The 27,987-nt window shown below is 46.4% G+C and overlaps 1 protein-coding gene across 1 annotated transcript in view; it reads right to left on the bottom strand.

The window, feature by feature from the left end:
- Window positions 1–18,677, bottom strand: part of BLK (BLK proto-oncogene, Src family tyrosine kinase) — a 57,017-nt gene extending 38,340 nt beyond the window's left edge. The window contains exon 1 of the mRNA XM_021072720.2: window positions 17,561–18,677. The gene's annotated coding sequence lies outside the window, so the exon portion shown is untranslated. The remainder of the gene's footprint in view (window positions 1–17,560) is intronic.
- Between the last annotated feature and the right edge of the window lie 9,310 nt (window positions 18,678–27,987).

Below are 27,987 nucleotides of genomic sequence, written 5' to 3'. Positions count from 1 at the left end.
GGATAAACACTGTATGATTCCACGCATATGAGGTCCTAGAGCAATCGGATTCCTAGAGACAGGAGGTACAATGGTCATTTCCAGGGACTGGGGGGAGGGGAACGGAAGCTAGTATTTGATGGTGTGCTCATGTGCTAGGGCAGCCATAATAAAGTACCGTGAGTGGCTTAAACAACACAACTTTGTTTTCTCACAATTTTGGAGGCTAGATGTCTGAGGTCAAGGTGTAGGAAGGGTGTGTTTCTTCCGAGGCCTCCCTCTCTGGCTGTGGACAGCCGTCTTCCTCCTCTGCTGTCCATACAGGGGCTTCCTTCTGTGTGTGTCTGTGCCTTCATCTCTTCTTATAAGGACACAGTCATGTTGGATTATGAAATAATGACCTCATTTGAACTTAATTACCTCTTGAAAGACTGTCTCCATATACTATCAGTTCTGAGGTGCTAGCGATTAGGACTCCATCATATGAATTTTGGAGGGTGGGGAGCACAGTTCAGCCCGTATCAAACAGGTGCAGAGTTTCACTTGGTGAAGAAAGTTCTGGAGATGGTTGCACGCCTATGTGAATGGACTTGATGCCACTGAACGATGCACTTAAAATGGTCACTTTTATGTTACATATGTTCTACTACACACACACAGAAGAAAAAGAGCCCAAGCCCCCAGGATCCACTCCTCTCTCCTCTCCTCCTCCTCCCACCACCCTCTCGCCCACTCTGCTCCCAGCGCTCCACCTTCCTCCCTGGGCTGTGAACACACACAGCCATTCCCACCTCAGGGCCTTTGCCCTGGACCGTACTCTGCCTGGACCATCCTCCCCCAGATGCTGCTGCTCCATCACCTCCTTCAGGACTCTGTTCAAATGTTACCGCGTTAGCAGAGGGACCCTCTCTAACCTTTGAAAATGACACAACCCCACCCGCCCCCATCAAGCACTCCACTCTGATTTATTTTATTCTTCAGTGCCGATCACCACCTGAGAGCATAGATGTTTCCTAATTTGTTTAGTGTCTGTCTTCTCCCATGATGAGAGGCCTTTGTTTTGTCCATGGATGTGATTCAGTTCCTCAGTAAAAGCACACGTTATTTCCTTGCTTTTTTAAAGTTTTAAAAATTAAACACAGTTGATTTACAATGTTCTGCCAATTTCTGCTGTACAGCAAAGTGAACTATATACATATAGCATACACACACACACACACACACACATTCCTTTTCTTATATTATCTTCCATCATTGTCTGTCCCAAGAGATTGGATAGAGTTCCCTGTGCTGTACAGTTGGACCTCATTGCTTATCCATTCTAAGTGAAATACACACAGATCCTCCTTCCTTCCTTTCTTTTCTTCCTTCCTTCCTTCCTTCCTTCCTTTCTTTCTTTCTTTCTTTCTTTCTTTCTTTCTTTCTTTCTTTTTCTTCCTTCCTTCCTTCCTTCCTTCTTCCTACCTTTCTGTTTCTTTCTTGCCCTTCCTTTTCTTCACATTTTACTGCTGCACATGTGGCATATGGAAGTTCCTGGGCCAAGGGTTGAATTGGAGCTGCAACCGCAGGTCTACACCACAACCACAGCAACACTGGATCCGAACGGCATCTGCGACCCCATGCTGCAGCTTGCAGCGATGCTGGATCCTTAACCCACTGAGTGAGGGCAGGGATTATCAAAACCTCATCCTCATGGACACTATGTGAGGTCCTTTACCCACTGAGCCACAATGGGAACTCTCACACAGATATTTCAGATGAACAAATGGCCGGCTCCTCTTTTGCTGTGGCATCCACCCTACTATCAACAGAGATGGTTGAATTTGTCATCAGACTCGGCCCCTGTGACAGTGCTTGAGGTGTTGGGGGTGAGGGCACTGGGCTTCAGGATTATTCCATGATGCCCTAGAATGAAAACCTTGCCCTCATTTTGGTCCATGGCCTTGTTCACCTCACCCACCAGAACTACTGTTACCACTTCCCCCAAGGTAGCAGGAAGAGGAGGGATTTTAAATCACCCCGAGTCACAGCTCGGCCTCTTGTTGGCTGACCTCCCACCCCGACTCTTCTGAGAGCAGCGGTGGAGAGCTCAGGCGTCTCACTATGCAGCACTTTATAGAAGCTACAAGTGTAATGGCAACTGCTATATTAAACACACACTACACTCTTCAGCTCTCCATATGCTCCCCTCCAAAACTGTCCAAAAAAGGTCTCCCTGTGGGTGAACCTGTGGTCAGCTCACCGCCACCCCTCCCGCCCCTGAAGTCCTAGTTCCTGAAAGCCCAGCAGGATGTCGTCATTCTCCCTGTCGCTTCCTCAGAACTGGCCCTGGGAAGACTTTCAATGAGCCTCTGAGCCCCCTGAGGTTGCAGAGGGTTTATCTAAACTCGGCAAGTCTGAGAAATCAAGCCCACATCCACCTCTATTCCTTCCTTTCTTCCCTCGCGCTCTCCCTCCCTCCACAGTTTCCAGTAAACTAAGTACATCTCATTTCCTATCTCTCCCATAATTGTGGAGTTTTGTGGTTCTAGTTCTGGGCGGGATGGGAGAAGATGGAGAAGTACAAGACACCCTGGAGCATCTTTCTCTCAATAGACATGAATAGTTGTTTCCAGGGTGGACCTGGGAAGGTGAGGATAAAGCAGCAGCATCCTTCTGACTGCTCTGTGCTGTGCCCCAGGGTGGGGGAGGGTTCCACTATACGGGTTACCAGAAGCCTCACTGGGCTGTCCACTGCAGGGTTGGTCAATTTTTTTTTGTTTTCCACTACAACCCTTAGTAAGAACATACTGTACACCTGCAAGATAGAGCAGGCTCAGGTACAGGGGTGAAACAAAGTCTGGTGCACTTTTACCCTTACCTCAAGAAATGCAGTTGAGTATTTGCTATTCCCTTATATTTCTTTAAAAAAGTTTTAATTGGGTGAAACACATATAACATAAAATTTACTGTCTTAATTTCCCTCTCTCTTTTTTAAAATTTTTGATTGACTGTGTTCTGTCAATTTCTGCTGTACAGCAAAGTGACCCAGTTACACACACACACACACACACACACACACACACACACACATTCTTTTTCTCATAATATCTGCCATCATGTTCCATCACAAGTGATTGGCTATAGTTCCCTGTTACTGTCTTAATTTTTAAGTTACAGTTCTGTAATGGTAAGAATATTCTAATGGGAAGGGGGAGGGAGAAGGATGGACAGGGAGTTTGGGGTTAGTAGATGCAAACTATGACATTTAGAATGGATAAGCAATGAGGTTCTGCCGTACAGCCTCGGAACTATACCCAGTCTCTTGGGATAGATCATGATGGAAGATAATATGAGAAAGGGAATGTACGTTTATGTTTGACTGGGTCACTTTGCTGCACAGCAGTAATTGGCGTATTTTAAATTGATTATACTTTAATTTTTAAAAAGATCAAAGAAAAGAATATTCACATTGCTGGACAACCAGTCTCCAGAATTTTTCATTTTGCAAAACTGAAACTTTATACCCACTGAAGAAAAACTCCCCATTTCCCCTTCCTCCAGTCCCCAACAATCACCATTCTACTTTTGGTATCTATGAATTTGACTATTCTAGGTATCTTGTTAAGTGGAACCCTACAGTGTGTGTCCTCCTGTGATTGGCTTATTTCAATCAGCATGACATCCTCAAGGTTCATCCATGGTGTGGCAGGTGTTTGAATTTTCTTCTTTTTTTAAAAGGCTGAATAATATTCCTTGGCACTTATACACAAACATTTATTCATTCATTCGACCAAGCAGCTATTGTGAATAATCTCACCATGAAAACAGGCATGCAAATATCTCCTTGAGGCTTTGCTTTCTCTTCCCCTCTCGGCCCCTCTCTGCCTTCATTATGGTCCATGAATCACCTGTCTCCACTTCTGCAACCTCAGCCTGTTATAGCCTTTGCTGTCATCACCTTCCAACCTGTTGACACTTCCTTTAAGATTCAGGGGTTCTAGTCCCTGAGCCAACCACACTGTGTCATCAGCAGCCTCAGTGGGGCCCAGTTTGTGGACTCACCCTGGAACCCTGGGCAGGCTCTGCCCAGATTCAGCACCAGAGCTAATCCAGGTGGTGGGTGTGGAGGTGAGAGATCAGGTAAACTGCAATAGCATATGACAATAAGTATTTTATCAAGGGCAAAAAAAATGGAGAGAACTTTGTTTCAGCCTTTCTTGAATAATTAATTACTTTTTTTTTTTTAGCAACGCAATCATTATTGTTGCCCAGAAAACCTTGAAAATGAGTAATCTGTATTCATCTATAAGATGAGGCAAAGGCAAAAAAGCTAAAAATGCTTTTATGAAAGCAAGTTCCTGAATGATTTTATATTAAATAAGATGAAATATATAAAATACTTGCAATAGTGCTTTAACATGTAGTAAGCACTCAGTGAATATCAGTTATTATTATTATAGCATGGCACACTACTATGTTATTGTAGTGACCCCAAATCGTCAAGAAATAATATCATTTGTTCATTTAGAGCCTGTGTGATTTAGGGCGAGACTTTTAAATCTCTCTGAGCCTCGGGTTGCTTTATCTATCTATAAAATGGGGTTAGAGCTAGGTTTCCTGCTTGCCTTAAAGGATCAAATGAAAATCATTTAAGTAATGTATAAACTTTAAAAGGCCATATAAAAATCTCTGTTAAGGAGTTCCTGTCATGGCGCAGTGGTTAATGAACCCGACTAGGAAGCTTGAGGTTGCGGGTTCGATCCCTGACCTTGCTCAGTGGGTTAAGGATCTGGCGTTGCCGCGAGCTGTGGTGTAGGTCGCAGATGCGACTCTGATCTGGTGTTGCTGTGACTCTGGCGTAGGCCAGCGGCTATAGCTCTGATTTGACCCCTAGCCTGGGAACCTTCATATGCCGTGGGAAGTGGCCCTAGAAAAGGCAAAAAGACAAAAAACAAAAACAAAAACCAAAAAACTCTCTGTTAAGACCAAATAATAAAACATAAAATTTTAGAACCGTCTGTCTTTCCGACAATCCACATCCCTGTTGGATAACTGATGCATCATCAGATTGATTTCAGTACAGTGTTCGGAGTGAAGATTTTTACGTGCTAATGATGATATTGACGAGACCACATTAAGGTATGATAATAAGTTTTGGAAAAGATCTGAGGTTAATATTGACTTATTAATATGATAGTATTGACTTATTAATATGATAATAGGTTTTGGAAAAGAGCATGAGCTCAACATGATTATTTTGGGTGTAGGTCCCTAGGTCTGATTGAAGTGAGTCTTTATGCAGGCAGCCCATCCATCATCAACTCTGGGGAGCCTTTCTGGGACTCCATCCATTGCATCACCACCTCCTCTGGCCCACAGCACTGCTCACAGTGCCAGTCACAGTCCACTGGGCTTTCTGTTTAATGTCTGCCTTCTAAATTAGACTTGTGAATGCCTCAAGGGGAAGGGCTATTTCTTTTTTTTTTTTTTTTCATCTTTCTATCTTAAGGGCCCATCTCAGCACTTGGAAGATATTAGATATGCAATAAAACTTTCTCTTCTTTTGAGTGAACGAATGAATCAATCAATCAATCAAAACAACCCAAATATAAGAAAATGCTACTTCTCCACTTCCCCCTAGTACCTCACTGCCATAAAGGGTAAAGAGTTTAATTTACCAGGACAATAGTAGAAAGATGCCATGCATACCAAAAGCCAATGTTCTTCTATATACTGCTTTTTATTGCCAGACAATACAGCAGGGCCAGCAAGGCACATTGATCTCATGTCTGATGTTGTATTACATCTAAGAGGCCCTGATGAAATTATAATTTACTCTTTCTTATTGCATAATCGTTTCCCATATTTCAGGAAGCCTTTCCCCTTTAAGGGCTGCCAAATTTCAGCAAACATAAGGGGCTAACTTAGCAGAGATTCTCAGAGGAAGCAGGGAGACCTGAGATTGAATTTTGCCCCCTCTTCTTGCCCGTAGCTATACATGCTTGAGTTTAAGGTGATTCAGGACAGGATTACTAAGAGAGAAAGAAATCGAACTCATTTAGGAAGCTAAAGTCACTTACTGGTGCCAAAGAGTTTGGTGTTAATAAAAACATCTGTTTAAAGAGAAAAGACCCACTGGTATTCAGAAAATCATGGGCTGAAATCTCCCACCCCTTGTGTTGAATGGTTGGGTTCAGTCTCTTGGATTTCAAAGTTTCTTTGGCTCCTTAAGCCTTGAGTGATAACGTTTCAGTTCGATAAACACAGCTCATCTCCTATGGTTAATGCTTGTAGCAGGAAGAACAATTAACCAACCACAAGTATTTCTGTGTCAATCTGACTCCCAGGAGAGAAATGCAAGGCTTTAAAAAATGCCAAAACATTTCCTTTAGTTAAGAACCAAGGACGGCCATAATCACAGCAGAACCTCTTACTTTTAACACATTAGCAATTAGCTTCGGGTAAAGAGTAAAAAAAGAAGCAGTTCTCTTAACCATAATGCCCTTTAGCATAATGGATACGCACACACAGATCTGGCGGTGAAACAGACTTGAGTTTGAATTCAAGGCTCCCCAAATGGGGATAATATCATCCCCATTCCCCCCCTGGACTTCTTGATGTAGACGCAGATCTTTAGAATTCTTTCATTTCAACCTCAGACTCCCAAAAGGGGATGGAAAGGGAGGGGAGAGAGCGCGCAAGAGAGAGCGAGAGATCCGTTGTTTAAAAACACTTTTGGAGCCACAGCCTCCTTTGAGAATCTGATGAAACTGCAGAATACACTACAGAAATACACTGATGTGCATACATGTCCCACTTTGTACTCCGTTTAGAATCCCTCTTCCCCCAGACCCTTAAAACGCCTCATGGACCTCTGATTAAGAACCTCCGTTTAGACTATGGCACAAATGAGGCCTTGGGTTTTGTTTCCTTATGAGTCATTTCATTTCACAAAGAGGAAAGTCTGTTCTCCAGCCAAAGACCACATCAGTAACGCTGGCCAGCGAATCCAGTTGCTGACAAGGGAGCTATATGAGAAGAGAAGAACTCAGGCCACTATCACCACGACTTCAAATGCAATTCCAAGTCCACCCTACGCCACTCCCAAACGAGCCTTTCATCTTCCTATATAATTGCTGTTCCTCGGAAGAACCAGGAAAGAATACTCTTTGGCTGTGTGATGTAGTTCAGAATAGCTTTGCAAGCTACGTGTTCTTTTGTTTTTAATCATAGCCATCTATGATGTTTAAAAAAAAAGCAAAGTAGATGTCCAGTTTGAAACACAGTTAACCTGATGAAATATCATGCAGCTTCGAAAATAATCATTGTGAAGTCATGGAGCCACGGGAAAGATGCTGATGTTAAGGTGAAAAAAAGACAGCAAGGAAAAAACACCCAGAATCCAAAGGGCTCTGTCCTTTATGACTCCACGGATAAGAAAATGCATCATATGAACCAAGATAAGCAAGTCTTGGGTAGAAATAAGAGGTTAGTGGAATGATTAATGGCTTGCATCTGTTTCCCCCAATTTTTTGGTATTATATGATTCTTACCATTTTAAAGAAAGGAAATCTTTTGGGGGAAATCAGTACAAAATTAGCCTGTTTTTCCAAATGGCTGTGGCTGACTGATTTCCTGTGTCTAAGTGGCCCAGCTCTTTCTGTGGCTTCCCTGTGAGCAAGCTAAGGCAGGCTGGCTAGGCGACCTAGTGGAGACCCCACCGCAGACCCCGCTGAAAGCAAAACCAGAGCCTGCGAGTGAAGGAGCTGAGGGCGCGCATCTGCGTTCCCAGCAGACCCTGCAGGGCTTAGGTTCTCGGCATCCGAGCCTGGGCCACCAGGGAGACTGGTTCCTGCAAACAGCATGGAGAAATTTATGTCTAAATCTATGTGAGCTTCTGCTTTTCAGATTCTCCTCATCCACAAGCAGACTAATGCTCGGAGTCGGAAGTAAACGACGTGTCCAGACCCATTCCTGGTGGGGTGGCATTAGAGTCCCTCCCCTGCCAAGCTGGAAACAAATGCAGGGTCCTTACAATATCCCCACCGGGTCCCCATGGGGTCCCCTCACGTCCTGAGAGGTTAGCTACTCTCATGGCAGCCACTGAGAGAAAACGACCAGACAGCAACCTGCGGGGGCGGGAGGGAGGTGGGTGAGGTGGGCACAGCAGCTTCATCAGTCAGGATCTTGATCTTAAGGTCATGGTCAGCACACGGGTTATTAGCAGGAGGCTCCTCTTAGGAACATTGCAGCTCTGACCTCGGTCCTGGCTCCCTTCCCTCAGCCAAGCTCCTAACTGCCACCCTCTCATCGCCACGGCCCTGCAGCTGGTGCCGGGGGGCGGGGGGCGTGAACAGCTACAGTTGCTGTCCCCGCATCCTGCACATGTGACATTTCCTTCCCAGAGTGCACTCAGGGCTGCCCTTGGGCCCCGTGCACAACCCATCAGTACCCCCCCACACCCACCTCCAAGCCTCTGCAGGCCTCCAGAGAGATGAGTGGCAAGCCTATGGCAGGGTCTGGGTGACAGCCCCATCACAGACAGATCAGGGTGGGCATGATGGATGCATCCCTGACCTCACAGTGACTCTCGTTTCTGTGCCCTGGGTACCTCAAGAGTCTGGCTTAGCACGAGGGCCAATAAGTGAGGACTGGACTGATAATTCTAGGGCCAGGGACAGGATTTGGGGGATTTGGGGAGATGTGGGGAGCAAATGAAAGCCAACGGCAAGGAGGCCATGGGCTAGTGGGGTAGACAGAGGTGATACTCCCCAGGAAGGGGAGAAGGGAAGCTGGCCTGTGGTGACCCAGCCCCCTGGACAGGAGAGGCGTCCTTTCGGGGGCCCAGGTGTCTGCAGACGCCTCCTAGCAGAATGGCAGCTTCCCCAGCAGAGGTTTCCCGGATGCCGCGTGAGCACCGCCCTGAGCAACTCGTCCTCGGCTCTCCACATCCGCTCCGTCTGCGGACTGTGGACACAGCATGCGGGTGGTAAGCATCCTTAGCCTTACTGGTGCGCCTGGTCAGTGCTCAGCACACAGCAGGCATTTCACAGATTGATAAATGATGAATTGAGAGCACTGGTTTTGGAGTCACACAGACCTAAGTCTGCATCTGGGTTCTAGCTGGCCAGCCTGCCCCTTGGCAAGCTCCTGATGGCATCACAGGGCCACGGTGGGGATGAAGTGAGCTCGCGCACAGAGCACCTGCACATCCCAGGCCCGTTCAAGCCCCGGCAGCTGTTCCCAAACTAGACCATATGCACACAGGCAGGTAGCCCCATCAGAGGGCAGAGTGGAAGGAATGGCCAGAGGCCATTTAGTCCAGACCCTCCTTGGGCAGAGTTGGAACCTGAGCCCAGAGGGAGGAAGACAGCAAGGCCAGTGGTTAGTTGTGGAAATGCAATCTTGGGGCACAACTAGCTTGGCTGGCCTCTCCGGCACTCTCTTCCCAGCTCCCCTGGCTTCTTCTTCCTCCTGGTTCCGGGTTCCTCCTCCAGTCCAGCTTGCTAAAGCCACCTCTGACCCCATGACTCTGACCTTCTCAGCTGTATCTCTACCCAAAACTTCAGGTCTACCCACTGGAATTCTCTCATTAGCCATTCCTAAATTCCAAGCACTTGCCCCCCTCCTGGTTTGGACCTTCTATCTCCACTGGAGACACCAGGCCCCTGTCCCTTTAAAAGTCCTTGAGAGCCTTGGCTTCTCTTCCTCTGACACCTCCCAGCACAGTGATTGTGGGGGTGTCCCTACCTCCACTCAGAACAGCCATAGCTGCCTTCCTTGGGGTCAGTGACACCCATCCCCTGGCTCCATCAGCTCCACTTGTATCTCTACATCCTCCTGGCAGTGCTGGCTCTCAGCAGGCACCTGTCCTGGTGAAGGAAGCTGGGAAGCTCCATTTGACCAGGAGGGGAGGGTGGGAGCAGGTGCCTTTCTCTGGCTGCCCAGGCAGGAGCAGCTCCAGCATAGAAGAGGCCCTGGCAGAAATAAGGGTGCAATGAGTCCCACCCCTCTGCACCTGTGACAGGGCCACCGGGCCTGGCTGTCAGGAGAGACGCCTGCCAATGTCAGCCTCGACAGTGGGGGCGGGGGCACCCGCCCGCTGTCCTTCACGGAGCCCCAGGTCCCTCTAGGAAGCATTTCCATCTGGACCTCTAGATGACACAATGGAAAAGGGCTCCCCGGTGAGGGCCACCCCACTTCTCAGAGCAGGAAGAGAATCCCAGGAGCACATGGAAAAGTCACCTGATCCCCTGGGAAGTCAACTACAAGCCAATCCTTCCCGTGCTGGCAGCCCCAGACCTTTACTGATTTGATGAAATCTCATCAAGGCCACAAATGATCCTTGCCGAAAAGTTGCCCATTCCACAAAAGCATGCCAGCAAGTTCTGGGAGCTCGTAGGCTCCCTGAAACTCATCAAGGGTCTCTGGTCTCCAAGAGTTAGGTCACCAGATGCAGCAACAGGTGCAGAGATACAGCGACTCTGGGGAGAGGGTCTCCATCCAGGGCCGTGCACCCCCCCCCCCTTTCCCTGCCACCAAGCACACAGCAGGGCCACCAGATCCCTGGGCCTCTCCTGCCAGGTTCGGGACTCAGGAGAGCCCAGGGGGAGGGTTAGTCTCCACATGTCCCCTCAGCAAAGCCAGATGCAGTCAGGACACGGATCTGCACCTTGGCACTGAGATGTTCTGCCTCTGAAGCAGCTGGGCACTGGGGCCAGCTCGTGCAGGTTTGTAAGAGCCAACTGTTTATTTGGGGGAATTTGTGAGCTGTTTATCAAGTACACCATTATTCAAAATTAAACCATACGAAGTTAAAATATATAAAATATAATTAAATGACATATTAAAAACAGAGGTAATAAAACACTCAAATTTCATCACTCCCTAGTTATATTATTGCATTGTGCTGTTGTCTCTGTTCCTGAGGTTATTTCCGTCGCTTGTATCTACAGGGCAGACACACTGTAATGGTGAGCCACCTGGCCTATTCCCAGCTTCTGTTCGGCCAAGTCATGTTAGTAGCTTGAAATTGGCTCTGGTGGGACTGTTTATACCCCAGGAATAGGCAAAGGATACATGTGTAGGGTCAATTTGTTTGGTTGATTTTTCCTAACTCAAGACAGTGATGGAGAAAATGTTCATAATGTTGATTTTACTTGAAAATATATCCTATTTGTAGCTATGACTAGGACCTCTAAAATGGGGAAATTAAGTAATTAAAAATTGCTATCCCAGCTAGTAAAGAAGTGGGTCACCGCACAGCTTCACAAGTGCAGTTCCAACACGTCTTTGTGGTTTTACTCGGATCTTACTTCTTGGCATAAATGAAAATATCAGTGAAATTCATGTGTATCAATTGCAGCCATAGGTTGATTCTGAGTACAAGAGTTTGGCAAAAGTCCACAAGACCATTCTATGGAGAATCAACTGGCTTTACGGTATTTCCAAGAAAGGATATTCTGCGTAATGGTATTTGTAAATTATGTGTTACACATCCTTTATACCAGTTAAACTGATGATTAACCTGTGTGTGTGTATATTTGTTTCCCAAAAACCTATTGATTAAGCATTTGACAGCACAGCCCCGCTCTCAGTCCAGAAGATGCCTATGTCCCCCCACAGCACTGACAGGTGCCAAGGAGTCTGCTAGACATACAGACAGACAGACAGACCCCACAAAATGGAAATAACTCCTTTCTATTAGGAAAGGAGACTTGACGTTTTTTGGTAAGCCACCCCAATAAAAATCACGGAATGACTTATTACTTTTGATCCTCTCTTCAACTGCAACACTTTTTTTAAATTATTTTTTTATTTAATGATTTTTATTTTTTTCCATTATAGCTGGTTTACAGTGTTCTGTCAATTTTTTACTGTACAGCCAGGTGACCCAGTCACACATACACATACACATTCCTTTTTCTCACATTATCATGCTCCATCATAAGTGACTAGATGTAGTTCCCAGTGAAGTGCAACACTTTAAAAAAAAAAAAAAGAATTTATTTTTTAAAGCCTCATTGTACTTTAGAAATGGTAGGAATAGAAAGAATCTTACCATGAAATAATTTTATATTTATATAAAATTATATAAATTAAATAAATTTATATAATTATATAAATTATGTAAGTACAGTTATATAAATCATATACAAATTCTACAAGTATAAAATATAAAAATTGTATATTTATATAAAATAATTTTATGTAATCTTTGGAAGAGTATAAGGTGGAATAACTGTAAAAATAGACAATTAGGCTTTTTGTCTCACTGTAATAGACTCTCAGCTGAATATTTTACCATAGATTGGTCCTCTTGGTAAAAAAATTAAGAATGGTTCTATGTTCTGTACACAGAAGGGGAGATAATTCTTTTTGCTCAACCTCACCATGCATCGAGTTCTTTCCAAAACTCTGTCCTGTTTTTTCATTTTTATTTTTACTTTTAGGGCTGCACCTGCAGCATATGGAAGTTCCCAGGCCAGGGTCGAATTGGAGCTGCAGCTGCCAGCCTACACTATAGCCACAGCAACACTGGACCTGAGTCACATCTGCTACCTACACTGCAGCTTGCAGCAATGCCAGATCCTTAACCCACTGAGCAAGGCCAAGGATCAAACCCACATCCTCATGGATACTAATCAGGTTCTTAACCCACTGAGCCACAACGGGAACTCCTGTCCTGTTTTTGTTTTCATATTTATTTATTTCCTGATATTTCCAAAAAGATTTGAGGCCACTTACAAAAATAAATAGGTGAACTATTACATTTAGAATGGATAATCCATGAGGTCCTGCAGTACAACACAGCAAACTATATTCAATCTCTTGGGATATGATGGAAGATTATACAAGAAAGGGAATGTGTGTGTATATATATATATATAGGTCATTTTGCTGTCCAGAAGAAATTAGCACAACATTGTAAATCAACCATACTTTAATTTTTTAAATGTAAAATAAATAAATAAATAAATATGAAATAAATACATAAATATGAGAGAAAAATAGATGAAGAAATCAGAGCAAAGGATAGGTTAGGGCAGGAAAGCAAATTTGGCAGTAAGGCTGGTACACAGAAATACAGACCCTGAGATGGGGCTACTTAACTGTTCGTGGCTAGATGCAAATTTGGCTCAAAGTGTCTTAGAGTCTGAAGTCACGGGAGAGAAGTGATCAATTGGAAGAGCTGGTATCGGTTGCTCAGTGGGTTTCCCAGGTCTGAAGTCTGAGAGTAATTCTCCCGTGGCTCCTTTTAGGTGTTCTGAGGCCTATGGTGGGCGGCAGAGGTGGGGGTGGGGTCTCAATAGCATCGCAGCAGTGACGCCAGGTCCTTCCTTGTTCCTTCCAGGAGCCTTGAGCATCCGCCGAGCACAGCTCGTCCTCTCCAAGAAGGGGGCCTAGGTCTGATTCACAGCGCTATTCCCTGAACGCCCCAGCCCTGAGATCCAGACATGCAGCTCTCACACCCTGGGGAGCATCTCAAATACCTAGATTCTTGTCTCTCGATCTTATTACAAACCCATTTCCTCTTTTGAGAAACGAAATCGCACTGTCGCTTTTCGAGATTTCAAGACATAAACACTGTGCTTACAAGTAAATCTAAGATGTTACAGTGTGAAATGTGCCTTTTCCCATTACAAGTACTCCTCTTACGTGGAGAATTGATCAGAACCTAGATGGAAATACTGTGTCCTCTTCAGTTTCAACTCATCAAAGAATTAGGGCTTTGGGGTGTAATTCTTATGACACTGTGATGTGCTATTATCAACAAATAGAGAAATGAGCCTAGAGAGTATATGTCATTTCTGAGGTAGGTAAGGACACCAATATAGACTGAGGTCAAACAACTGTTATTTCAGGAAGAAAATTAGTGACTGAAATCCAAAGCCCAGAAGCGGCAGGACAGGGCCTTGAACTTAGGCCCTCCATTCTGTAAGCTGAGGCACCTCACCTCTCAGGCACGGCTACTTGTCTTTCTCCTGTGCCTCCAACTTCTCGTACCTATAGCACAGCGAGAGATAAAGTATCCTTCCTAAATACTGAACTTGGGGATTCCAAATATTTTGGGGTGGGCAGATCCTTTGGGGAATCTGACCAAAGCCATAAACGCCCTTTATGGCAGAACGCACATGTCCACAAAAACTTGCATACAAGTTCAGAGAGTCCTAGACCCCATGACACTTATCAGGAGTCTATGGCCTCAAAGTCAGAACACCTGATTTAATCCACTTAGCACTTATCGCCTCGTACCTGTGTATACACAAGTGAACACACGCAGCCATCCCCTGCACATAGGTGACCTTGAGTGGGAGCAGCTCTTTAAATTCTGCAGCCCTAGAGCCTCACTTGCCTCACGCTGGTCCCAGAGCAGCAGCCCAGGTAACAAGGTGTGCAAAGAGGCAGCAGAGTGGTGGTGACAAGCACTCAGAGAACCGCTTTCTACCTCCATGGTTTCGGAAGCATCACCCCTTGGGTGAGGGAGCACCTGTGAGCTACACAGCAGCCGATGGGGAGTCCAGGCCTCTCAGGGACAGCAGGGATGGGGATAGAGCCTCTGTACTCCAATCACCTTGCTCAATGTAGCTCTCACTCTGTGCCTGGAGCTGGGTGCAACTGTTCCCACTTCACAGAGAGCTGGACCATTTGCTCACACTCCCCCAGCTCCTCAGACGGCAAGTGGCAGAGCCAGGTCCCAGTGTGGAACTGGCTGGCCCTGAAGCCCAGCGCCCTCCTCTGGCAGGAGCATAACATGCCAGAAACCTAGTTCACCCCATCTCTTTCTGCAGGACCCCCCCCCCGCCCTCCATTAAAACTCCAGTGTGGCAATGGCCTTGGAGCTCAGTATGGCAAAGGTAATGGGAAATCTCACACGCTTTTTCTCCTTCAAGCTTTCCTCCTCGTGTCTTGACCTTCATTTGTGTTCACAAGTGTGTCCTTATTTCTTTCATTCAAGAACCATTTCACAGGGTGCCCACCCTGTGGCAGGCAGTGTTCTGGGTGCTGGGACCGAGAGTTGGACGGAGGGAGGGGCTTGTCCCTATCCTGGAGAAGCTCAGGTCCAGTGGGGCAGCAGAACCGCAAGCAAATAGCCCTAAGCCTATCCTGGAGGCCATGTAGACACAGGGAGGGGTTTGGGCACTGCTGACAGAGGAGAAGATGTTGGCACGGATCCCAAGAATCAGGCCAGTGGGACTTGCCTGGGTGAGAGAAGGGGGAGGGAGCCCAGGCAGAGGGACAAGCAGGTGCACAGCAGGTGCGTTCCCGAAGCAGTGGGGGAGCAGGAGATGCGACAGGAAAGGGACTTTAGGCCCAGTGGTAATCAACACTTTTCAGTTTTGATCTTCATCTAAGTGTTGTGATTTTCATCTAAACGCTATCTCCCCACAGCTTCATAATTCTTTCTTCTTTCTTGCTTGCTTCGGAAGCGTTTCTCTAATCTCGCTGAGACATCGCCTTTGAACAAGAGCACACCTGCTCTGCCAGGCGCGCGCGTGTGTGTGTGTCTGTGTCTCTTACGGGTGGGGGTCGGGCTTCTCTGTCTCCCAGTATCTCCCCAAACATCCTTACAAGGAAGGATGCTGCCCCTGGTGGTTGCATCTTGCTACTGCAGGTTCTAGGCAGGCCGGTGAGGGAGGGGGAGGGAGGTTGGTGCTCAGAGGCCAGGTTGTCACCCAAGCAGGAGCTGGCTCTCAGGGTTCCGGTCCGACTCTACATCCCTTAAGCCACAGCATCGCTCACGGGGGAGTTTTCTAGCACAGCTCACAGCACAGCACACATTCTGCGGATGGCTGAGCCCAGAGCACTGCAGATTCCATCCGGATATGTCACGCAGGGGCTGGACCCTGACTGGCCTCCACGCTCAGCGCTCGCTTCCTCACTGGGGAGGGGTCAGGCTCAGCGCTAGCTTGAGGCACAAGAGCCTGGTCCCACGCAGTGAGCCCCGCCCAGAGACCGAGATGGGGTCCTTGGCCCTAAACCCCCTGACACAGAGTGAGAAAAATAAATTTCAGAAGTACCAGAAGAGAGGAAAGCATAGGGCTTTCTGGGAATAAGGTGAGGGCTGGGAGAGAGAATGGTAAAAAAAAAAAAAAAAAAAAAAAAAAAAAAAAAAAAAAAATGCCAGAACTGCTGTGTTCCAGAATGTTCAAAGAGAAAGTGGGGCCCAGGATGCCAGTTTTTCTAAGTATGCTCAGGCTTTGACCATTTTTGATGCAAGGCAGGATGAGCATAGTTTGTTTGTTTTTTAGCTTTTTACTTTGGAATAATTTTAGGCTTACAGAAAAATTACAAAGATAAGATAGAGACTGCTTGCACATCCTTCACCCAGCTTCCCCCAATGCTGGCATCTTACTTGACGGTGGCACATTTGCCAAAACTAAGAAAGTCGCATCAGTACAACGATTGTCATTAATGTCCAGACTTTATCTAGAGCTCACCTATTGTTCACTGATGACTTTATTGTTGCTCCAGGATTCCAATCAACCTGGATGTGAATTTCCTATTTATACCCCTCTGATATTGGACAGTTTCCCCATCTTTCCTGGCTTGTCACAACCTTGGTGATTTTGAGGGTCAAATAGTCTGTAGACTGTCCCTCAGTTTGGGTTTGTCTGATGTTTTCTCTTGACTTGACTGGGATTTTGGGTTTGGGGAATGAATAGCACAGAGGTGAAGTACTTTGCTCTGTGCAGCCAAAGTCACACAATAAAGACATCATGACTGAACTGTGGAGATGCTGACCTTGACCATGTGGTTGAGGCGCTGTGGCCAGGATCCTCCACCTCAGCATTACCATTGCCCTCTCCATTCTCTCTACTAAGACCCATCCTTTTCAGGCTGAGGGGATTCCAGCTCCCTGCATCTATCACTTGGGATTCTTCTCTATAACTACGGAAGTGCAGTGATAACAAGTCTTTTGGTCCTTGGTAGTGTGGGCAGTTGAGGGTGAACACAGTGGCCAGTTAGAAAACAACTGGAAAAGTTGTCAAAACCCTAGAACTTTAAAAATCCTCTTAAAATATGTTATCAACTCTTCTTGCCTTTTCACAGTTGGCTACATAGATCTCTTAGCCAAAAAGGCCACGGCTAAACCTATTCCATCACCCCACCCCACCCATGTCTGAAAAATGGAAAATCTTACTAAAAAAAAAAAAAAAATGAAAGAAAAGCAGCGAGTCATCATTGACCTTGAGCCAGACACTGCCATGCATCTCTGCCGGCCTCCAGCAGCTCTGCACTGTGGCATCCTATATCATGCCTTAGAGGGAGGCTAAGTGACTTGCCCCGAACCCCCAGGTGCCCACCCATCTCCCACCCGCAGCCTCCTCCTGTCTTTCCTCTGCAGCGCCTTCACTGCCTTTACTAGCTTAGAAAGCCTCACCCTAGATGGATGAGCTTTTATAAATCAAAAAAACTCTCTAAAATAGAAATGAACAAACAATAGAGCCATCTATACACGGGCTCATGGGAACATCTTCTCTGTAGGGTACCACCCATAGCGATGTTCCTGCCCGATGTCCCACCTACAGGTTCCAGGCACTGTTTGCATCATCTGAGGAAAAGAGACAGTAGGAGGGCGGCAGACGCAACTTACCTTGGCAGTATTCAGTGGCCTCTCACCATAGCTCTTCAGATCCCCCTGCCCTGCGGTGCAGTGACCTTCCAGCTACAGCCAGCAATTCCCGAAGCAATCCTGAAGGCCGAGCCCATCCCGGGAGCCTTGATTAGTACAGCGGCTCGTGGCTTCCTGCCGTCGGCAAGCACCCAGCTGAGGTGGCAGGCTCCCCGGTCTGTGGTCACAGCTGCCCCCAAGGAGCCCCGCCCCTCCCGCCAAGCCCTTTGAAAGCTTCCGTGGGCTTACTGGGTCCAGGAAAAGCCTATGAAGAAGGGCCATGAGCAGCTGGTCTTCCTCTGGATGGGCCACGTCCGTCACAATGCCCCGCTGCCCCCAGAACGTCTTCTATTGGGGTTTGGGTTCAACAACACAGATGGTGTTTTTCCTGCAATGAGCCTGGCAGAGTTAGTAAACCTCCAAGCTAACTCTGCAAGGTGTTGGGCTCTGCCTGGCGATGTTTGTCGGCCAGCCAAGGAAGAGCTTGGCCTCTGCTGCCTGTGCCACGTACGTAAGCAGGGCAGCCCTTCTCCCAGGCTCGCTGGTTTTGTGTTGTCTTCCGAATAGGCCTGATGGTCCTTAGCCCGTGAGGTACAAAGGGCACAGACAATGGAATGGGTGAGTGATGGCACAGAACTGGCTAATTCCCCGTTGTTTACAGCATTCTAGCCAGTCCTCAGTTCTGAGCTCAGAGCCTCATCAATTATGTTACTTTACTCAGCTGTGACAACGCAGAGGTGCAGAGAATGATGATGGTGATGGGGAAGGGCCCTAACATCTCAGTCCCACTGGCTGAGGGACCAGCAGGTCCAAGAAGGCTGCTGAGATGACCTCTGGAGGCTTGCTGGTCCAGCTGGACAGAGTGAGTCACTGGCCACCTGCTTCTTTCTGACCCATGGACCAAAGGGGACCAAGAGTCTCCTCTCCTGCCTTTACATCACAGATGGTGGGAGTGGGGAGGGAATTCAGACAGGTCTGTATCTGCCTCTACTCCTGACCTGGGACCACAGTCCAGAATCTCTGCTTCCCCATGGAGTTTCTCTCCTTGGAGCTTAGGACTAAGACAATAAAGCTCTGTGAATTCCTAGTAAGAAAGAGCTTTTTGCCAGGTGTTCCTAGCAACCACAGCAGCAACAGAGTTCTTGGGTTCTAAGCTTCCTTAGAAACAATCTGCTTCATTTCTCCCAAAAGGCTTTTGTGAGAATAAGTGAGTTGATGTATAAAAAGTTTCCATTACAATCTTTAGCATAGTAAACTCTGAATAACCGGTCGCTGACATGAGCATGTCATCTAAGTCCCAAATCTGATCTTCAAAAAAACCTGCTTTGTCTTGTTACATCCTTGAGAGCAAGGGGCTCAGAACAGTGCTCAGACATGGCTGTGCTCAGTGAATCGTAGGTGTTATTAATTATTTTTGAATTCACTTCCTGACACCTGACTTACATTGGACCTAAGCATTTAAATACAAGTTCAAACACTCCCAAACTCCTGAAACTTATGATTTAAAAGCTACTGATTTGAGGGGAGATTATTTGGTTTTGTTATTTCAATTCAATTAACACAACAAACTTTTGTGATTGTTGCTTTGTGGGTAAGCACACATTAGAGGCTAGGGGCACAGCTCTCAGCTCTAAATAGGCAAGCCTGTCTTTGGAGGGGCTCAGCCTAAAGAGGCTGGGAAGGGGGTCTGGTAGAGAGAAGACTATCATGGGGTGTGGTAAGCACAGCCATAGATGCCTTTATGAGGCACAGTATTGGAACAGGGGCAGAAACAATATCTCTATCAGGGGTTATTAGGGGACGTTACCAAGGAAACTGCTTTGAACACAGCTTGTCACTAAGGATCCTTCAGACTCTCAGAGGCAGATACCTGTGCTGAGATCCCCTTTTACTCACCAAGGGTCCAGTGACACGGACTGAATTACATCTGATGTATTTTTGTTTGTTTTCTTTCTTTCTTTTAAGGTCTGCACCTGTGGCGTAGGGGTCCCAGGCTAGGGGTCGAATCAGAGCTGCAGCTGCCAGCCTATGCTACAGCCACAGCAATGCCAGATTCTTAACCTACCGAGTGAGGCCAGGGATTGACCCGTGTCCTCATGGATACAGTCAGGTTTGTGACCACTGAGCCACAAGAGGAACTTCCTGGTGTGTGTGTGTGTGTGTGTGTGTGTGTGTGTGTGTGTGTGTGTGTAAATCTTTGGGGCTTAAATTAGTGGGTTTTGAACAGCCCTTATACATTTGAATCTGAGGATACAGAGAAGACAGTGGGAAGCAGGGACTCCACCTTTCTACAGAAAAAATCCATTTCCCTTAGACTCTGACTCATATATTCAAAGTTAGAGTGAAAGGGGATGTGAGAAGGTTGCAGAGAAGGCAGTTCAGGTAAACTGGCTTTCATTTGATCTGAGGAAAAAGAAACTTTACCTTTCTGTCCACCCCCAACAGACAAGAGTCAAAAAAAAAAAAAAAAAATGGATCCAGCAGCCACTCAGAAAAGAACAAGGAAATGACCTTGCTCTTGGGTTTCTTGTTTGAGCAGAAGTGAAAGTTCCTTGCAGCCATTTTCACCCTGGCAGAGTCAGAGAATCCATGAAAAAGGGAGATAGGCTGGGGGAGGTTGGGAAGGACCCAGGGGGAGAAGATGGGAAGCCGCAGGACATGTTAGGTGAGGACAGGGGTGTCCTTTGCAGAAACTGGTGTTAGAGAACCTCAGTGAGGGCTCTGAACTCCCCAGCTCAGCGTTCAGCTTCACTGGCTCCCCCATTTATTTTTGCACATTTGAGGTGCCTTATGCAAAACCCGGAGCTGTCCTTCCGTGCGTCTTCACCAGCCTTCTGACATCAATACATTTCTGGAAAAAAAAAAAAAACAAAACTGTGAGCAATAGAATATTTGAATAGAAGAAACATTAAAAATAATCCAGTCCAAGACTGACTTAGGAATGGTGGTGTGAGAAGCTGGTTGATTTCCCTCTTAAAAAAAAAAAAAAAGTATAAAACCAGATAAAGCTGTCAAAACCAACCATTGGAAGGCACTGGAGCAGGACCAAAGGGAGATGACAAATTGAGACATGTTTAATCTTGAAAAACTGCTCCTGTATCAGAATGGCCAAGAATCTGTGGCCTTCTCACTTAGAAGTTCTACCTGCCCCCCGGCCCCACACCTCAGCTCGGGTGATAAGAACCCCAGCTTCACCTGTGGGAATGATGGGCTTGTTGGGTGCTGTTTGTGAAAACCAGCCACCAGCTGGAAGTGACAGATCTGGTCTGGAATGGGGTGATGAGAACTTGCCGTTTATGGGTTAAAGGTCATGGAATCGAGACCCAAGTTCAAGACCCAAGTGAAAATCTGCAGCTTTACTGGCTTGAGAATGTAACCTCCGCTCAGAGTGGGTCAAAGGTCACCCAGGCAGGTTAATGAGGGAAACCCTGGAAGTCAGAGAGCCACGAAGGGGCTGAGATAACAAACGCCCCATGCGTCCCTGACTGACTCCTAAAATACACACGAGTCAGGGAGACCAGAGTGTAGAAAAATCGAAAGCCCAGGGAGACCTGAGGACTTAATGTAGATTTGCATTTACTCCTCCAACCACACACAGCTCAGGCAGCAGAAGGCGAAGGTTTATGTTCAAGGTTTCTGAGCATAACTCCTGCGAGGTAATTGGCTGACCATTAATAGTGCACAAACAGGGGATGCTTTTAGGGAACCAGACTAAAAACAAAGTAAAATATTAAATGTAAAAGCTGCACAGTGATATCAATGACCACACACCGTGAAGAATACCAACTTTGCAATTCAAATACAGAAAAGCTCATTTTAAAAAATTAACAGGAGTTCCCATCATGGTACAGCAGAAATGAATCCGACTAGGAACCATGAGGTTGTGGGTTCGATCCCTGGCCTTGCTCCACGGGTTAAGGATCCTGAGTTGCTGTGGCTGTGGCGTAGGCCAGCGGTTACAGCTCTGATTGGACCCCTAGCCTGGGAACCTCCATTTGCTGCAGGTGCAGCCCTAAACAAGCAAAATAAATAAATAAATAAATATAAAACTCTTTGCAATCCTCCCTTAAAAAATTCACAAAAGAATAACAAAAAACTAAAGGAAATCATTCTGACTGGAAGAAAATGATACCAGATGATAACCGGTTCACAAAAAGAAATGAAAATCACCAGAAATGGCAAGTTTGTGAGTAAACTTAAAAATATATAATAATGTAATATCTTCTCAATTTGAAAAACACATATGGTTGCTCAAAGTAGAAATTATAACGTCACACTGTGGGTTTGTAATGCATATAAATATATATGACAATAATAGCACAGAGAAGGGGGGTAAGAAATGAAGCTATACTTGTGCAGAGTTTCTTTTTTTTCACCAAAAAAATCAGTATTAATTTAACTTAGAGTGTGACAAATTGAAGATATACTAGAGGAGATCCCGTTGTGGCTCAGCGGGTTAAGAACTCAACTTAGTCTCTGTGAGGATGCAGGTTCGATCCCAGGCCTCACTTAGTGGGTTAAGGATCCGGCGTTGCTGCAAGCTGAGGCATAGATCGAAAAGGCAGCTCAGATCCCGTGTTGCTGTGGCTGTGATATAGCTCCAGTTCGACCCCTGACCTGGGAACTTCCATATGCCACAGGTTCAGCTGTAAAAAGAAAAAAAAAAAATGAAGATGCACTAGAATAAACAGGAAGAAAAAAAATTAAGGACATTTACAAAGGAAAGAGGAGAAGTGATCTCAGCAAGTTAGTTCACTAGGACAACCCAGTGCTCGTCCTTACCAACCTCCTCTCCCACCCCAAAGTAATGAATAAAGGACTAAAAACAGATGAAAACAGCACTGGGAGAACTCCGAATGAAAGAACGAACTTGCAGCGAGTCAGTGGAGCACAAAACCTGACGATGGCTGCTTGGAAAAGCATAGGACATCAGCTTCCCCGGGTCCCCCTCCCCTAGTCTGGCACAGCTCAGTGCCAAGAGGGAGGCCCTGAGCATAACCTTCCCACACGGGGGGGAAAGAAGATCAGGAAGGTCATAGCGGCCCTTGTCACCACAGACACCCAAAGCTTTCGTTGCCAAGGACCTCCACAGTCTTTGTGGACACTGACCTCAGCAAATGGAGCTGCTTAGAGTCCATCCTGCTGTGCCTCCCTGGAGAAGAGGCCACTGCAGTGCTCCCTGCCTTGAGAGGAGCCCCCACTGCATGTTCCCAGGGCCAAAGCTGCCACATGTCCACTCCTTCCCCCACAAAACAGTTGCCCACATGCCCCAGATTCTATCTCAAGAAGCTACTCCATGTACTCTGGGGCCTCAGACACTGGCGCCACCACTGCAGCAAGTGCAATGTGCCCTGAACTCCAGAGCCATGGTTACTCCATGTGCGCCTGGATGTCGGGCACCAGTACCATTGTCACAGCAATGCCTGTATCCTGGATCTGGGGGCCACAGCAGCCCTGCACATATCCTGGGTGCCAGGCTTGGCCCTATGGCCACTTCATACATGACTGCACCTCAGACTCTGTTGCCACCACTGTGGTGACCTTGCCTTCATGCCAAACCCGGCACCAGGAGGGACCTTCTTGATCACAACATCCCCTGTGGGGAACAGAGAAAACAGGAGCACCCCAGCAGCCTTCTCCGGCAAGGACCCCAACAGCCCTCACCCCCACCTTGAACACCCATCAAGTGTCCAGCATGATGGATAAAATGAGCCCTTGGCACTGTATCATCAAATTTCAGAGCAATGAAGTGAGGAGAACATCCACAAGCTGCCAGAGAGAGAACAGGGGACAGAGGACCAAGGACCAGTATAGCTTTGCACATCTCAAAATTATCCTGCAAGCCAGAAAGTAATGGAACAATGTCTTCAAATTCTCAGGAAAAATTATTTCCAACTTGAAATTTTGTCTTAAGCCAAACCATTAATTAGGGGTGAGAGTAGAATAAAGACATTTGGGGGCCATGCAAAGCCTCAAAATATTGGTTCCATGTCTCCTTTCTCAAGAGAGGACTCAGTGAGGAGTTCCCATTTCAGCTCAGTGGGTTAAGAACCCAACATAGTGTCTGTGAGGATGTGGGTTTGATCCCTGGCCTCGTTCAGTGGGTTAAGGATCCAGTGTTGCCGTGAGCTGTGGTATAGGTTGCAGATGCTCTGCTCTGGCATTGCTGTGGCTGTGGCATAGGCTGGCAGCTGCAGCTCCAATCCAACCCCTAGCCCAGGAACTTCCATATGCTGCAGGTATGGCTATAACGAGAAAAAAAAATGGGGACTCTGTGATGTTAATCATCAAAGAGAAGAAATAAATCAAGGAAGAAAAAGACCTGGGATCCAAAAAAAAATGAAAACAGCCAATGTGAGAGAGAAGAAGAGATTTCCCCCCAAACAATGAGAAATCTCAAGGAAACAACTGCGGAGGAGGCCTAGGATGTAACCCATGCATTTTGGAGGTGGGTCAGAGGGCTCTGGGGGGTTTCTTCAAAAAGGCAATAGTATCGCATTTCCTGATATGTTCAAATGTATTAAGAAGAGATTTACACAACTCAAGACAACTAGTTTGGAGGGCCGAATTAAAGAGAAACATCCATAATTAAGCAAATGAAAAATCAAGTCAGTCACCCAGGAAAAACTTAATAGTGTGTTTGAAAAAAAAAAGCATAATATACTATACGGCTCAGCTGTGAGTAGAGTTTATATAATCATAATACAGACACTGAATACTTATAACAAATTATACAGCTCTACTGAAAAGATGGTGAGATAAGAAGGGTGGGTTGGAGAGGCTGAAAAAGAGATAAATTTAATTCATAATAAGAAATAAAAAGATCATATATTTTTTAGATCATTCCCATCTAAAACTGAAAAATGAAAAAGTAGCGATCTGAGCATGCTCTTTGGCAAAACGGAGGGAAACTTCACAAACATCTGTTGAAAATTCTGAAAGAGTGGGTGCCGGGGAGCAGAAAAGAGCAGGCAGTTGGCAGAGGCAAAGGTGTGTTTTTCCCATGGCAAGCTTCTCTGAGTCTTCAGAGCACATACATGTATGACCCTGATAGACACTTACCAAAAAAAAAAAAAAAAAAGGAGTTCCTGTCATGCTCAGTGGTTAATGAACCCGACTAGGAACCATGAGGTTGTGGGTTCGATTCCTGGCTTTGCTCAGTGGGTTAAGGAGCCGGCATGGCCGTGAGCTGTGGTGTAAGTCAAAGACACGGCTCAGATCTGGCATTGCTGTGGCTGTGGTTTAGGCCAGCGGCTACAGCTCTGATTAGACCCCTAGCCCGGGAACCTCCATATGCCGCAGGAGCAGCCCTAGAAATGGCAGAAAGAGAAAAAAAAAGAAAAAAAGAAAAAAGAAAGAAAGAAAGAGAAATAAAACAATTGAGAGAGAGAACAGTATGACCCAGGTTATGGGGAGAGAGCTTCTGTACTCACAAGTGGAATATTGCCCAGAAGCAAAAGGAGATTCTGGGACTGCTGCCCTGAAAAAAATCTCGAGGCAGCAAGGAAATGTGATTTTTAGCAGCCATCCAGAAGTTCACCAAATTGGCGGTCTTGTCCCTAATCCTTGGGAACTCCAGTAGGAAAGGACTTTTTTTTTTTTTTTTTTTTTTTTTTTTTTCAGAAATAGCTCTGCTGAAAACTAGAGAGGGTTCAGGGCCTATCATTAAGGTTTTGAATATCACAACCTCTGGATCCTAGAGGAGCTGCCTGGAGACAAAGGGACCGGAAAGCACAGAGCAACGGCTTCCACATTTGTTCACTGTGGCCCAGAGTTTACACTGCAACCCAGTATACACATGTGAATAACTAAATCCAAAACTTCACCAAAATTATATAGTCTTCTCTTTTATTTACTCTATGCTGCTCCATTCCTCTCCCTACCCCTTTCTCCTGTGTGCTTGATTCCTTTCTGTTCCATTTCATTTTTCAAGGGCTGGTTTTGACCTACTAAATGATTTTCACCACCACTCAGGCATCAAGCCCCGAAAAGCTCAAAACGCTGGTGAGAAGCATCTCGAAGGGAATTTTGAGAGCCTGGGAAGCACTGGTCCCAGACGGAAGAGCACGGGTGCGGCTTAGCATTGAAACCCCAGTTTTATAAACTCACTAGCTATGCGATTCTAGCCGCCCACCTAACTGCCCAACCCTCAACGCCCTTGTCTCTAAAACCGAGATAACAAAACCCACCTCTTCTGGTTCTTGAGATGGCAGGCAGGTTTGCAGAGGGCCTGGCCCTCAAAAGGCACTCAGAGGTGTTAGGTACCTTTTCTCTTAAGGCGGAGGCGCAATGCCCCAATAACATGGGTCCTTACAAGTGAGTCTTCACGTGACCCTAAAATATCTTAGTGGTTGAGCAAGACTGTCTCTTTCAGAGCTGAGCGCCCAGAGCTGCACTGGCCCCAGGCAGGGCAGTAACAGAAGCTGAGGCCAAGCCCAGTCACTCAGACCAAGGGGCTTGGAACCCAGACCAAGCCCCAGCAGCAGGAAGAAACAGGCCAGAGTTGGGGAGCAGTGGCAGCAGGACATGGGATCTGGAGAATTCCCTGGAGACCCAGAAATGTCCTATCTCACCCAGATCCTGCCTCAAATAGCTCCCACCCCTGCTTTAACTTCTCTTTTACAGATGGCCAAAGGGTGGCAAGGCCTGGGGCAAACAGAGAGGCAGAGGAGACTGCAGAGCCCTCCTCCAAAGCCCCTTTTGATTTGGGGTACAGAGCAAGCCAGGTCACAGACAAATCACTTTAACCCTTCAATTTCCTTTTCTATAGAGAGTCATACTTGGGTACAGAATTTCTATAGAGATTAGCAAAATTGTATTGGCACCATCACGAACTGAAGATTTATGTCTCCCCCAAATCCATATATTAAAATCCTAACCCCACCCCCACCCCCCAGTGATGGTCTCAGAGGTGGGCCTTTGGAGGTGCTGAGTCATGAGGGGGTCGCCTTGATGAATGGGATTAGTGCCTTCATGGTAAGAAACATGATCAAGTTTGTTTCTCTCTTCACCGTGTGGGGACACAGTGAGAAGGCAGGCATCTACCAACTGGATCTGCCAACGTCTTGACCTTGAAATGACCAAGACAGGTGCCAATATATCATAAAGCTATAAGAATGAAAAAAGTGTGGTACTGATTGATGCAGAAAATGACAACTTGGTCATTAAAATTGAGGAGCATGATCTGTGCGTGCATGGAAATAGTGTATTAAAATATTGGCTTTTTGGAGTTCCCATCATGGCTCAGTGGTTAGCGAATCCGACTAGGAACCATGAGGTTGTGGGTTCGATCCCTGGCCTTGCTCAGTGGGTTAAGGATCTGGCGTGGCTTTGAGCTGTGGTGTAGGTCACAGATGCGACTTGGATCCCACAGATAGGGCTTGGATCTTGAGTTGCTGTGGCTGTGGTGTAGGCCAGCAGCTACAGCTCTGATTAGACCTCTAGCCTGGGAACTTCCATATGCTGCAGGTGCGGCCCTAGAAAAGATAAAAAGACAAAAAAAAAAAAATTGGCTTTTTAAGTCAGTGCAGAAAGGATTCAATAGGTGATGCTGGAATAGTTCGGCATCTGTATTTCTATAATTTCTAAAGAATATAATTATGCGCTCAACTTCAGTGATAACCAGAGAAATAAAAAGTAACTATGAGACACCATTCTCCTCCATCACAAAAAGTCAGATGAGGAAGAGGAGTTGGCTTGGTTAATGGGTTAAGGGGTCCTGTTGGTTAGAATGCAAACAGTTACATAACCATATGGAGGGAAATCTGTCAGCATCTAGCAAAAAGAAAAGTCTCCTTCACCCACGAGGTCACCTCTAGGAACCTGCCATGGAGGAGCACAGGTGGGTGAGGATGACACTGCCCCACTGTACTGGGGACAATGGACATGTCCATCAGGAAGGCAGTGGATCACTGAAGTGGCTCAGATCCACATGTAGCAACATCAAACACATGCTGAGGAGGAAAGACGCAGGTTGCAGAGCAAACATACAGGATTGTACCATTAGGGAAAATATAGAAAAACTAAACGGAACTGTGTGTGTGCTCTATACACATGTGTATAAAAGTAAAACTATGGGGGTTCCTGTCATGGCTCAGTGGTTAGTGAATCTGACTACGAACCATGAAGTTGTGGGCTCGATCCCTGGCCTCACTCAGTGGGTTAAGGATCCGGTGTTGCCATGAGCTGTGGTGTAGGTCCCAGACCGTCGCTTGGATCTGGCGTTGCTGCGCCTCTGGCATAGTCCAGAGGCTACAGCTCCGAATTAGACCCCTAGCCTGGAAACCTCCATATGCCATGGGTGTGGTCCTAAAAAGACAAAAATACAAAAACAAACAAAAAAAAAAAGTAAAACTACGAATAAGGGAAATATACCCTAAATGCATAGCATTGATTCTGGGGAAGAGGGG

The sequence above is a fragment of the Sus scrofa genome, chromosome 14 (genome assembly GCF_054392235.1).
Source record: "Sus scrofa isolate SSC_HxYL_T2T_F1_AM1 chromosome 14, Sscrofa_HxYL_maternal_Yorkshire_Landrace_v2.0, whole genome shotgun sequence".
Taxonomy (NCBI): Eukaryota; Metazoa; Chordata; class Mammalia; order Artiodactyla; family Suidae; genus Sus; species Sus scrofa.
Note: the sequence above shows the minus strand (reverse complement) of the source record. Positions and strands in the feature narration are given on the sequence as shown.